Source organism: Bos grunniens, chromosome 12 (assembly GCF_055505025.1).
Source record: "Bos grunniens cultivar Pamir isolate PY7600 chromosome 12, Bosgru_T2T1.0, whole genome shotgun sequence".
Taxonomy (NCBI): domain Eukaryota; kingdom Metazoa; phylum Chordata; class Mammalia; order Artiodactyla; family Bovidae; genus Bos; species Bos grunniens.
This window is the reverse complement of record NC_141176.1, coordinates 58,962,737-58,974,241: the sequence shown is the minus strand read 5'-3', so window position 1 is coordinate 58,974,241 and position 11,505 is coordinate 58,962,737. Positions and strand designations below refer to the sequence as shown.

Below are 11,505 nucleotides of genomic sequence, written 5' to 3'. Positions count from 1 at the left end.
ACACCATGACTTAGCGACTAAACCACAACAAGCAACGCATTTATGTTCATATTTTGGAACATGTGACAAACAAATGCTAAGGTGAATTAAAGATAAATCAGTTCTTGTGAGTCTTCGGCTGTGGTAGAATAATGCCCCTCCAACGACTGTGCAGTGACCACATCCCCAAAACCTCTGAATATTACCTTGCATAAAAAGAGCTTGACTGACATAAGGCATGGCCCTTAAGCGAGTGCAGGTAGTCTGAAACACACAGCCGGGGCCAATCTAATCACATGGGTGCTTAAAAGCAGGGAAGCATCTCCAGCTGGAGGAAGAAGAGGAGGACGGCAGTGAGAAGCAGCAGAAGCAAAAGGGAGAGTATGAGAAGGAGTCTACCTATCATTTCATGGAAGGAACAGTGGTCCAAAAGGTATTAGAGGCACCTGGAGATTATGAGAATAAACGCGGGCAACTTCTCAGGACTAAAGACTGCTCACCAACTGAAAATTAGCAAGGACTTCAGTCTCAGGAAATGAACGCCTTCACAAGCAGGAGTTTTGGAGACACATTCATTCCTTCCCAGAGCCTCCTGAAAGGGACAGAACTTGAGTGTCACCAATTCTGGCCTTCTGAGAGCCTAAGCAGAAGAGCAGCTGAGCCCACCTGGATTTCTGACTTGCCTGACCTCCAAAGGTTAGTCTGTAAATGTGTGTTGTTTTAAGCTAATATATTGTGGCAATTTGCTAAAGCAATAGAACAGTAATACAGTAGTGTAGAGAAGTGTTTTGATTTAAGAATCAGTGCCAAATGGCTAAAGAGTATGAAATATCCTCAAGGACATTATTAAGAGTGTGTATAAGTTCTATTATGATCAATATGAAGGATGAAATAAATTCATGTCCCCACACATGCTATTAAAACAATTTTTAATATAAGCATGGATACAGTATATTTCAATTTTCTTCTAAATGTGAAGTTAGGGAAGATAGGCATATCTAGGCCCAGTTTGTCGTGCTACCATTGAAACAGGCTGATGTGGAAAACCTGGAAAGCAGGGTCAGGTCTTCTCAGAAAACCTCCACTCCAAGACTCATACCTAAACCTCTTTTCGGTCGGGGCTGTTAGCAGTTAAGCTGCTCAACTGACCTGACTTCTGCAAACATTTTCTCAACTCATTTCAGCTAGAGATTTAAGCAACCATATGAAGAAAAACTTAAAGGGCAGCTTTTGTAATGGATATTTGACTCCAGCTATGATTACAAAGCCATGCACTTTTGCAGGTCCACTTTGGACAGTTCAAATTCTTAGGGGATAATGGCAGTGACAACAGAAAACACAAATAATCATTGAAATTGCTGGTCTTACTTCATGCAAACCACCTGGCCATTCACCCTTCATTATTTGTGTGCCTAGGCGTATTTTGTCTGCCCAAATGGTGTATAAGTCCTATTTCAAAACTCTGATGGCATTTCCATGTAGATTTTTAACTAGTGTGTTGGTAGAAATGTAACAGATACTGATGACAGATTTTTATAATATCATTTTGTAAGATTCAGTACACAAGATAAAATTGGCAGACTGGGAAGTGGCCAAATGCCAAGGGCAAATAACCAAAGTAAAACATGTTTCAATTTAGATTTAAATCTCTTATTATTGTGGGCAAGAATGGAGACTTTTTTACTACTCATCAATCATCCAAACAGTCAGTCAATTATTAGATAAGTCTTTATGGAGTGCCTCAAGTATAGTAGAAAGTAATTTATAGTACCCTGCCATCTGTATGTATGATTTAAAAGAAATAACTTTGTTAGATTACATCTGAGTTTATTTTTTTTAATACATTAAAGAAGCAATTTTTCAAATAGGAAAAAATATATTATTTCAAAGTCCTCTTTTAAATTTACTCATTTAAATTCCCAAGTGAGACTCAATAAACTGTTACCATTTCTGGATATATAACAGCAGAAATCTTTCTGCATCTGCCTCATTGCTTATCACAACTGTCTTGCTTTTCTGTGTTTCAGAATATTGCTAAGAGCACACAACCTTGCCATTGCAATTTCAAACTGAATTTCTTTTCATGTTTCCTATCTAGTTGCCTACGCTCCAAGGTCATCTCTTGGTTTTCCCTGTAGGCACTGATGAAAAAGTAAATTGAAAAAAAAATACATAGAAGAATCTAAATTTCTTCTGTGACAATGCTGACAAATAACTTACATAATATTTTGAACTGGTGATTTAAAATATGAAGACATCCTATCCTGAAAATAATGGAAGATAAAAACAGTTCACCAAAGAAAATAATAAAAGACTTAAAATGTAAAATATTTTTTAAAACTTAGAATTACAGATAATTCTTAGTAGATAAAATGATGAAATAAGATAGCAAATTTTAGAGAATGCTAATTTTTCCTGATGATCGTAATTATGTAGCTATATTAACACTCATATTATAACTATAGCATGTCCATAATCTGAAAAAGGTAATAAATTTCCTATTTTTTCATCCAGAGTAATACTTTGGTCTAGAATAGAATCTTGCTCTTTGGATTTGTAATTGAAATAATAATAACAATGATTTTTTTTCCTAACTCAGGTCATTTTTGAAAAAAATAGTTTTAAGTTTTAGGTCCAGTATTGAGGACAAAGGCAAAAACAAGCCAGGAAAAATAAAATATATCAGTCTTATATGATTTGTTATGATATGAAATTGGAATATTTGCTAATTTTATAATGTATTTATCTAAAGATATCAAGGTTCTAAATCTTGGATTTTAAAAAATTCATTAAATATAGTATACAATGAAAAAAAATAGGAAATATTGCTAGGAAATAAGTTTATCACTAGATATTAAATCATTTAAACATAAGTGGTTATGTGCTTTATATTTACTAAAATCATTACATTTTAAATAGAGTCATTAATAAGACAAAAATATAAATATACTGAGTGGTTAAATTTAATTCAAAAGGCTTCATGATAAGAATGCTTAAGTAACATGTAAAATATTAAATTTCAATGGTGTTTTAAGCTTATCTAATATTTTTCAATAGGATTCTGCTTATGTAGAAGTGATACCTTAGAAAAAATCTAAATACCATAAAAACAGTTTTTACTAAAAGTCATAAGCAACAGAACATAGAAAATTTGTCTATTAGTATGACAGATGCTGCTATGGTTCATACGTACATAACCTCTGTGATACTCATTTTTATCTGTGAAGTTTTCTAGGCTATAATGCCCAGTTTTCTAATCAAACACTAATCTAGCTGCTGTTGTGATGTTAGATATGGTTTACAGCTGTGCAATCCGTTAACATTAGGAACTAGGGAACTTTGAACAATATGGGTTGACCTCATTCAGTCATTTGAAACACCTTAATAGTGAAACCTGAGGCATCACCAAGAGGAAAAAGAAATTCTGCCTCAAGTCTGCTGCATCCATTCCTGCCAAAGTTTCCAGCCTGGTGGACTCCTCTATAAAATTTAGGCCTGCTGGCTCCCAGAATAAAGTGAGCCAATTCCTTATAATAAATGTCTTTACATATGGATAAATGATAGCTTCAGTTCAGTTCTGTCTCTCAGTCATGTCTGACTCTTTTCTGCCCCAAGGACTGCAGCATACCAGGCTTCCCTGTCCATCACCAGCTCCCAGAGCTTGCTCAAACTCATGTATTTTGAGTCAGTGATGCCATCCAACCAGCTTGTTCTCTGTCATCCCCTTTTCATCCTGCCTTCAATCTTTCCCAGCATCAGGATCTTTTCCAATGAGCCAGTTCTTCACATCAGGTGGCCAAAGGATTGGAGCTTCAGTTTCAGTATCAGTCCTTCCAATAAATATTCAGGACTGATTTCCTTTAGGATTGAATGGTTTGATCTCCTTGCTGTCCAAGTGACTTCCAATTCTCCAACACCACAGTTCAAAGGCATCAATTCTTTGCCACTCAACTTTCTTTATGGTCCATCTCTCACGTACATACATGACTGCTGGAAAAACAAAACAAAACAAAAAAACCTATATGGAAAAACCATAGCTTTCACTAGATGGACCTTTGTCAGCTAAGTAATGTCTCTGCTTTTAAATATGCTGTCTAGATTTGTCATAGTTTTTCTTCCAAGGAGTAAGTGTCTTTTAATTTCATGGCTGCATCACTGTCTGCAGTGATTTTGGAGTCCAAGAAAATAAAGTCTCTCACTCTTTCCATTGTTTCCTCATCTATTTGCCATGAAATGATGGGCTCAGATGCCATGATCTTAGTTTTTTGAATATGAGTTTTAAGATGATAGCTTGATGATTGATAAATGGTAGATAGAGTCTACTGCTTCTGTTTTTCTGTAAAAACCTGATTGATCTAGAGCCACATTAAAATGTAAAAAATCAAAGACACTTAATAATTACTACAATAAATTTGTTTTTGTCACATAGAAATACAATTTACAAAAACTTTTTTTTTTAATTAATTTTATTTTATTTTTAAACTTTACATGATTGTATTAGTTTTGCCAAATATCAAAATGAATCCACCACAGGTATACATGTGTTCCCCATCCTGAACCTTCCTCCCTCCTCCCTCCCCATACCATCCCTATGGGTCGTCCCAGTGCACTAGCCCCAAGCATCCAGTATCGTGCATTGAACCTGGACTGGCATCTCGTTTCATACATGATATTTTACATGTTAAAGACACTTAATAATTACTACAATAAATTTGTTTTTGTCACATAGAAATACAATTTACAAAAACTTTTAAGTTCAGATTTATACCTGTATCTCATTGCTTGAATACCACCAGACTCTGATAAAACACATCTAATCTTAGGGCATTCTCATTAAACACTAGTATTCATGAAAAGAAATTAAGCAGGAAGAGCATTACATACAGACTGACATTCAAGATCCTTTTCTTCCTAGTGCCAGTATTTCCCTGGGTTTTTCTGACTACTATCGTCAGTTAGCTTTTTTGTTTCATGTATTTCTGAGTGGGTCTTGTTTGTGATTAATACCTAGCCTATAAAGGTATCTGGGCCTATGTTTAATCTGTGGTTATTAAACATCTTCATTGTAGTAGTGATAATGAAATGTCCCATACTAGCAGAAAGAGAAATCTATGATATGTAATATCCATGATTAAATATTGTTACTTTATTATTATTTGAAATGATGAAATGCAAAGTTGTTGTTTTTTTTGGTTTTCTTTTGTTTTTACTCTTTCAATACTTTATTTTTGAATTGCCAAAGTATTTCTCTAATTCTTCCTTTTCTTTGACCTGTTTTAAAATCAGGTCAATGAAAGATGAGAAAACTGCACTCTTAATGTCAGAGATTCAAAATGAATTAGTTAACATAAAGAGTTAAGTCAGTTGATACATGAAGCTATACTAATAATACATTCCTTTTAATGCTTTGTGACTCATTTGAGTCTATATACCACAGAATTAGGAATCCACATGAACAGCAGCTAAGGTAGGATTGTCAGTGTCAAGAAAACATGAGTGTTTCAAAGATGCTTTGGGAAAAAAGAAGGAATTGGGTCAAAATATACGTAGCGCTGTTCTTAGTCACTCAGTCATGTCTGACTCCACTGGGCTCCTGTGTCCATGGGGATTCTTCAGGAAAGAATACTGGATTGGGTTGCCACGCCCTTCTCCAGGGAATCTTCCCAACCGAGGCATTGAACCTGAGGTCTCTCTCATTGCAGGAGGAATCTTTACTGTCTGAGCCACCAGGGAAGTCCAAGAATGGTAGAGTGGGTAACCTATCCCTTCTCCAGGATGTCTTTTTGACTCAGGAATTGAACCGGGGTCCCCTGCTTTGCAGGAGGATTCATTACCAGGAGCTACCAGGAAAGCCCATATGTAGCACTACAAGTTAACATTACAATTTATGTAGTATACTTTGTTCTTTTCTATAAATGCCTAAACCTATTTTCAAGTCACAGTATAGAATTAAACTCCAGGAAATAATTTGGCAAAGGATAATCCAAGTGAGTAGTCAATATGTAAGGCATGAGGCCATAAAATCAGTTGTCGGTAGCTGACATACATTTCAATATTTTGTATGTGTAGCAGATTAAAGAGGTAATCTGTAACTGATTGCCAAATGAGAATGCAATAATATTTAAATAATAAAAGCATAAGTAATCAACCCATTGATTAGAATATTTTTTCTTTCTAGAAGTGAAAATTACAGATAACACCTATGTATATTTGAACATTTAATGTATATTTAAAATTTTTTAGGGACAACTTCTATATACTGGCAGACCTCTTGTACATATTTACTATCAATTGTTCTGTGCAATAAGAAACAACTTTCATAAGTACCTAATATTAACAAATACAACTTAAATTATGTCATTTATATATAAATAAGAAATCAATAGATTTTAGATAGTTTAAAATATAAAGATTAAAATGTATCATTTTTCCAATAAGTCTTGCATTAAAAAGAAAATTAAATTTGCTATTCCTTTAACATTGTTTGACATTAATATTTATTCATTATGATCTGAATCAGATCAGATCAGTCGCTCAGTCATGTCCGACTCTTTGCAACTCCATGAATCGCAGCATGCCAGGCCTCCCTGTCCATCACCAACTCCCGGAGTTCACTGAGACCCACGTCCTATGCATGTAGAAATAAAATAGTGAATAATGAATATTGATTGACAATTCAGTACTGAGTAAAAATGTAAGGCATTTTACTTTTTGAAAGATATTTTTGTAATTTTATTCTTCTATCCACCAAGCCACTCAAATATATATACTTAAGTATTTAAAAATAATTCAGATTAATAAAGTACAAAGTGAACCCATCCTCTGTGACAATGTTTCTGAAACATGGGGAAAATATGGACATTACTTAAAATATATGTTTTATAACTAAAAATTTAGATCTGACTTGAAGTGCTTAGATTTAACATTTATGGAAAAGCTATAATGTGCTTTACACACCATTTGTTTGAGAGCAAATATTCATAATGGTGATTAAAATAATTTCATATTTCTAATCTCAAAATTGTTCAATTTTACATATGCTTATTCCTCATTTATATTAGTGCCCTAAACATTTAGATGAGGACCTATAATTATGAATACCTCCATTAGTTTGTGGTCAGATTAATTTTTTTCAATTTGTGTTCAAAGAGTAACTGACTGTTTAATATACTAGAGGCACTGTTTTAGTAACTGTGGGTACTAGAAGCGAGAGAGAAGGGAAGCTGGAGCATGGGTCAGAGAAGCCATGGGTGGGTTCATGCGTCCCGGGACCTAACTATAACCCTCCCTTTCTCTTGTACTCACAATGCAGAAGATTGTTAGGATAGTTTGGATCTTAAGCAGTCTATAAACAATGGTTAAATGTCATCAACCTCCTGACTGGGACACGGCACAGGGTGATAATATGGCCAAGATGAGCTGTATTCTAGTACCCAAGACCACCACCCTCCCTCCACATGTTATTTCCTTCACTAGTTGGCACCCAGGTCCACAGAAAATCCTAGTCAGGTTCCTACAAAACAATAGGTTTGTAGGTTGGGTAAGAGAAAAATTGAGTGAGCTCTACTCTAATAGCCTTTTTATCTTCCTGGGAAGAAAAGTGGCATAAGTTGAAGGAAAACAATACCCAAATAAATGGTCAGGAAATGGGAAAAGTTATTACAGGGCAGGACTGGGATCCTGAATGTGAATAGAAACAGAGACAATAACACCAGTCCTCATTACTGGTGAACTTCACTTACTCCAGCCTGTACCAGTATCACTAAGAACGATTATGTCAGTGCAGAGTGGCGGTTTTGCTGGATAAATGAAAAGTAAAAGGCCAAACAAATTGGCAGTACTGGTTAACAGATGATGTAAGTGTTCTTCCATGCATTGAAAAGAAGAGCAAAATAGAAGAGAAATATAGAAAATGAGGTAGAAGAGGGATGAAAAGAACAAAGTCAAAATGAGATAAAATAAGAAACATGTTAAAGATACATAGAGTTCTGGTGTTAGAAGTTTGCGATCAAATAGTATAAAAGTCCAATTGATTATTTTAGAGATAAAAAGAGTTCCAAAGAAAGTTGAGCTCCACTGATGTCCATCCAAGTACTTGAGATCAACCTGAGGGTGAGTTTCCTGCGGCTTAAACCTGCGGATTATTTTCATTTGTGTCTCCCCCAATGCCGTCCAGCTGTCATCCACACTGCATATCTCACACAGTCTCATCTGTGCATAAAACAGGCACAGAGAGCAAAGCAATTCATGACCCTGGTACTGCTGGAGTCTGCTAAGAGCTTACCTAGATCATATATAAAGCAAATTTGCTATAAAGATAACTCCAGTGCCTTCCTATGTTAACCATCCCAAATATTATTTGCCTAATAGGGGAAGCCCTATATACTTATCGTCTTGAAACTATAAATGGTGGAAGTACAGTGAGTTGAAATTCACAGAAGAGGGAAATTTTGGTTTCCTCTGTGTTGTCCACAGCTATGCTTTTTTGATATTGCCCATCCAGCTAGTAAAGCCTCTAAGGATTTCTAGTTTCAGAATAATACAGTTCAAGGTTGGCAAGTAAACAGCATGTATGCTGCCTAACTGATAATTGCATTTCCCCACTTGTGTAGAGAATTAACTGAAGAATTCTTCTTCACACACTGTCTAAAGCAGTCACTATCAATTCTTCAGCATTGGTACTTAGGAAGCAAGCTATCTGACATTTCTAGCCTTTCCTTAGAAAACCCCAGATTCCACACAATTGTCTTTGGTTCTGGTACCATAGGCATATGTTCAAGGGCAAGTTACTTCTTCAGGGACAGAGGAGATTTGGTTTGATGACATTCACAAGCACACTGGGCTTCCTGAAATCCAGTCCATCCAAGACAGGTTCCCACGGAGACTTCTAACCCCAGAGGTGAACCCAGACATTCCCACAAAGGCTTCGCTGGCTTGTGTGGTTCTCGATTTCATGTTGTTAAAAGTGCATTGATTCAGTTATCATGGCTATGTCTCTACCTACCTCTGCCGCCCATATTTGATATGAGGCAAATATGTTTCTCATACCTTAGTAGACTATTTATCTTAAATATAAAAAGCTAAAAACTGTTAGTCCCTCAGTCGTGTCTGATTCTTTGTGACCCCATGGTCTGTAGCCCACCAGACTTCTCTGTCTCTGGAATTCTCCATTCAAGAATATTAAAGTAGGTAGCCATTCCCTTCTCCAGAGTCTTCTACATTGCAGGTAGATTCTTTACTATCTCATCCACAGGGAAACATTCTACAAATAGATATAAAAATTCTATACCACATACAGTTTTCTTATAGTCTCAAAAGAAGTACAACTAATCAGTGTTATCCTTGTGTGTTCATTCTAACATGTAAAATTGAGAAGTTTATAATACACAAAGAAGAAAATCAGCTCTGTATTTTACTCAAATCCCCAAGTTTCTCAAGGACATTTAAAATTGAATACAATTACATTAATTTTAGCAATATTGGAAGTAGATTTCCAGATAAGCAGGGGTCTTATTTTATGACAGTAAATGAATTTCATAATCTCCCCATATAAATATGAGGATATATATTATATATGGGTCTGTCTGGGCTCTGTTAGTGCATCAAAATATTTGGCTGTACTTAACACTTAATTATTCTAATTATTTATCTTAAGAATTACTGTTCTATTAAGAATCTAATACTTTAAAAATCATTTGGTTTTCAGAGAGAATATGTCCTCTTTGTTTTGTGTCTGAAACACATCTCCCATTCTTTCATATTCAATATTCCTGCATTTTTAGGATTTATTTTTGAGAGACAATAGTATTTAGGCATATTCTAGTGATTTAATGCTCTTTTACTTAATATCTTGCCTGTTATGTTGGTTATATGCCCTTTTTGGTTTATTTGCATTCACAATTAAAACAAACAAGAAAATCCCCCAAATGATCTCTGTTCCCATAACCTCAAGCTACATCACAGAATGTGAAATTTTGGTTTGACAAGTAAAACAGATAACAACATTTATGTGTCATATTGCCACTCCAGTCTGAGTGTTGTGACTGGCTTATAGTTGTTTGGTTAATGTGCTGTCTACAAAAATCCCTTAAAACAAAACCTCATGGCAGGTGTCACACTCATTTTAGGGAACTTACGTGTTCTACTCCATGTTCAACTTAGATGTCACACTGATTCAGCAAGTGTGACAGCTCATGAAACCTCAAATATATAACAGTTATCTAACATATTGAAGCAGTACTATTTTATTCAACAAATTTTACATATGATGATGAGTTATATAAAAGCTGTGTTAATTTTCATTTTACAAAGAGAACACCCACATTTTCTTTAACAAGCATTTTAAAAAATTATCTAGAATCTACAAAGTGATTTTGCCAGAAACATTGCTTCTGTTAAAATACATGTTGTGTGTAATTACTTGTTTGCCCACTAGTTTGATATCACAGTATTTGATGCTGTAATTTCTGAGATCTTGGGATTATTTGACTTGGTCAAGCTTCACTCTCCTAATTAAAAAAAAAACAAAAACAGATTAACATTTTTAGGAAAATAATGTCTTCTTTGTGGTTTGTGTTGTGGGAAACAAACTGGGGAAACTACATTGTGAACTGCTATTATGCACTGTGAAAATTTATTATGACATATGTATGCTGCATTCCATGCCCAATTTCCTACAAGACTGTCAGATTTTTTATTTTATTCTCTCATATGTTTTCATTGCCATGTCATCTAAGTAATTGCATGGGTGGCAGAAGTCAGTAACAAATTTCAACAGTTCATTTCCAGTGAGATTTCTAATGAGTTCCCCAACCCCCCTCCGCCTGAGACCTATTTAAAAGGCAAAGTAACAAGCACTTGAATCTGTTACTTTTAATCAAATGTGTTATAAAAGCTGAAAAATTTAATGTAACATTTTATCTTTTCAGCTTTTTATCAGGTAGTGAATTAGACACTGGGAAGCATGTTCCTCTTTATATATGAAAAGAGTATAAAAGAAGAAATTAGAAATTTAAAAACACATAGAAATTCTTGTAAATTTATTTAATAATATCTTATCTGTCTTAGTAGCTTTTGATCAGAATTAAACAAAAATACTATTCCATTTTCATTCCCCCACCCACTGCCATTAAGTTTCTAAGAAATAAAATAAATGTGAATGTTTTCACATCTACCTCTGCATATTTGCCAACTGTAGAATTCTCTTTCCATTTCCCCTTTATGACAACCCTTAATCCTCAACCTTCCACCCCACAAAGGGCACATTCTGGCAGGTGTACTGAGCATTTTGCCCAAATACAGAGAGTAGCTTAGATTCAGGGCAACAAAAACTTGGGTAAATTTCCAGTCAGCTTTCCCTCTGGCCAACATGCAAAGCAAAACCTGTATCTGATCAAGCTGGGAGCCTCATTATAACGTTCTTACAGGATTTCATTTCTTCCCAAACAGTTGAGTATTGCCTTATCATGGCTTGGAAACAAATCATTTATTCTATTTCTTATGACAAAAATTATAATAAATATATCT

At 34.9% G+C, this 11,505-nt stretch overlaps 1 long non-coding RNA gene across 2 annotated transcripts in view; it reads left to right on the top strand.

The window, feature by feature from the left end:
- The first annotated feature begins 212 nt into the window (after positions 1–212).
- Positions 213–11,505, top strand: part of LOC147361809 (uncharacterized) — a 111,262-nt gene continuing 99,969 nt past the window's right edge. For both annotated transcript variants that reach the window (XR_015137648.1, XR_015137647.1), the window contains exon 1: positions 213–675. This is a non-coding gene — a long non-coding RNA (uncharacterized LOC147361809). The remainder of the gene's footprint in view (positions 676–11,505) is intronic.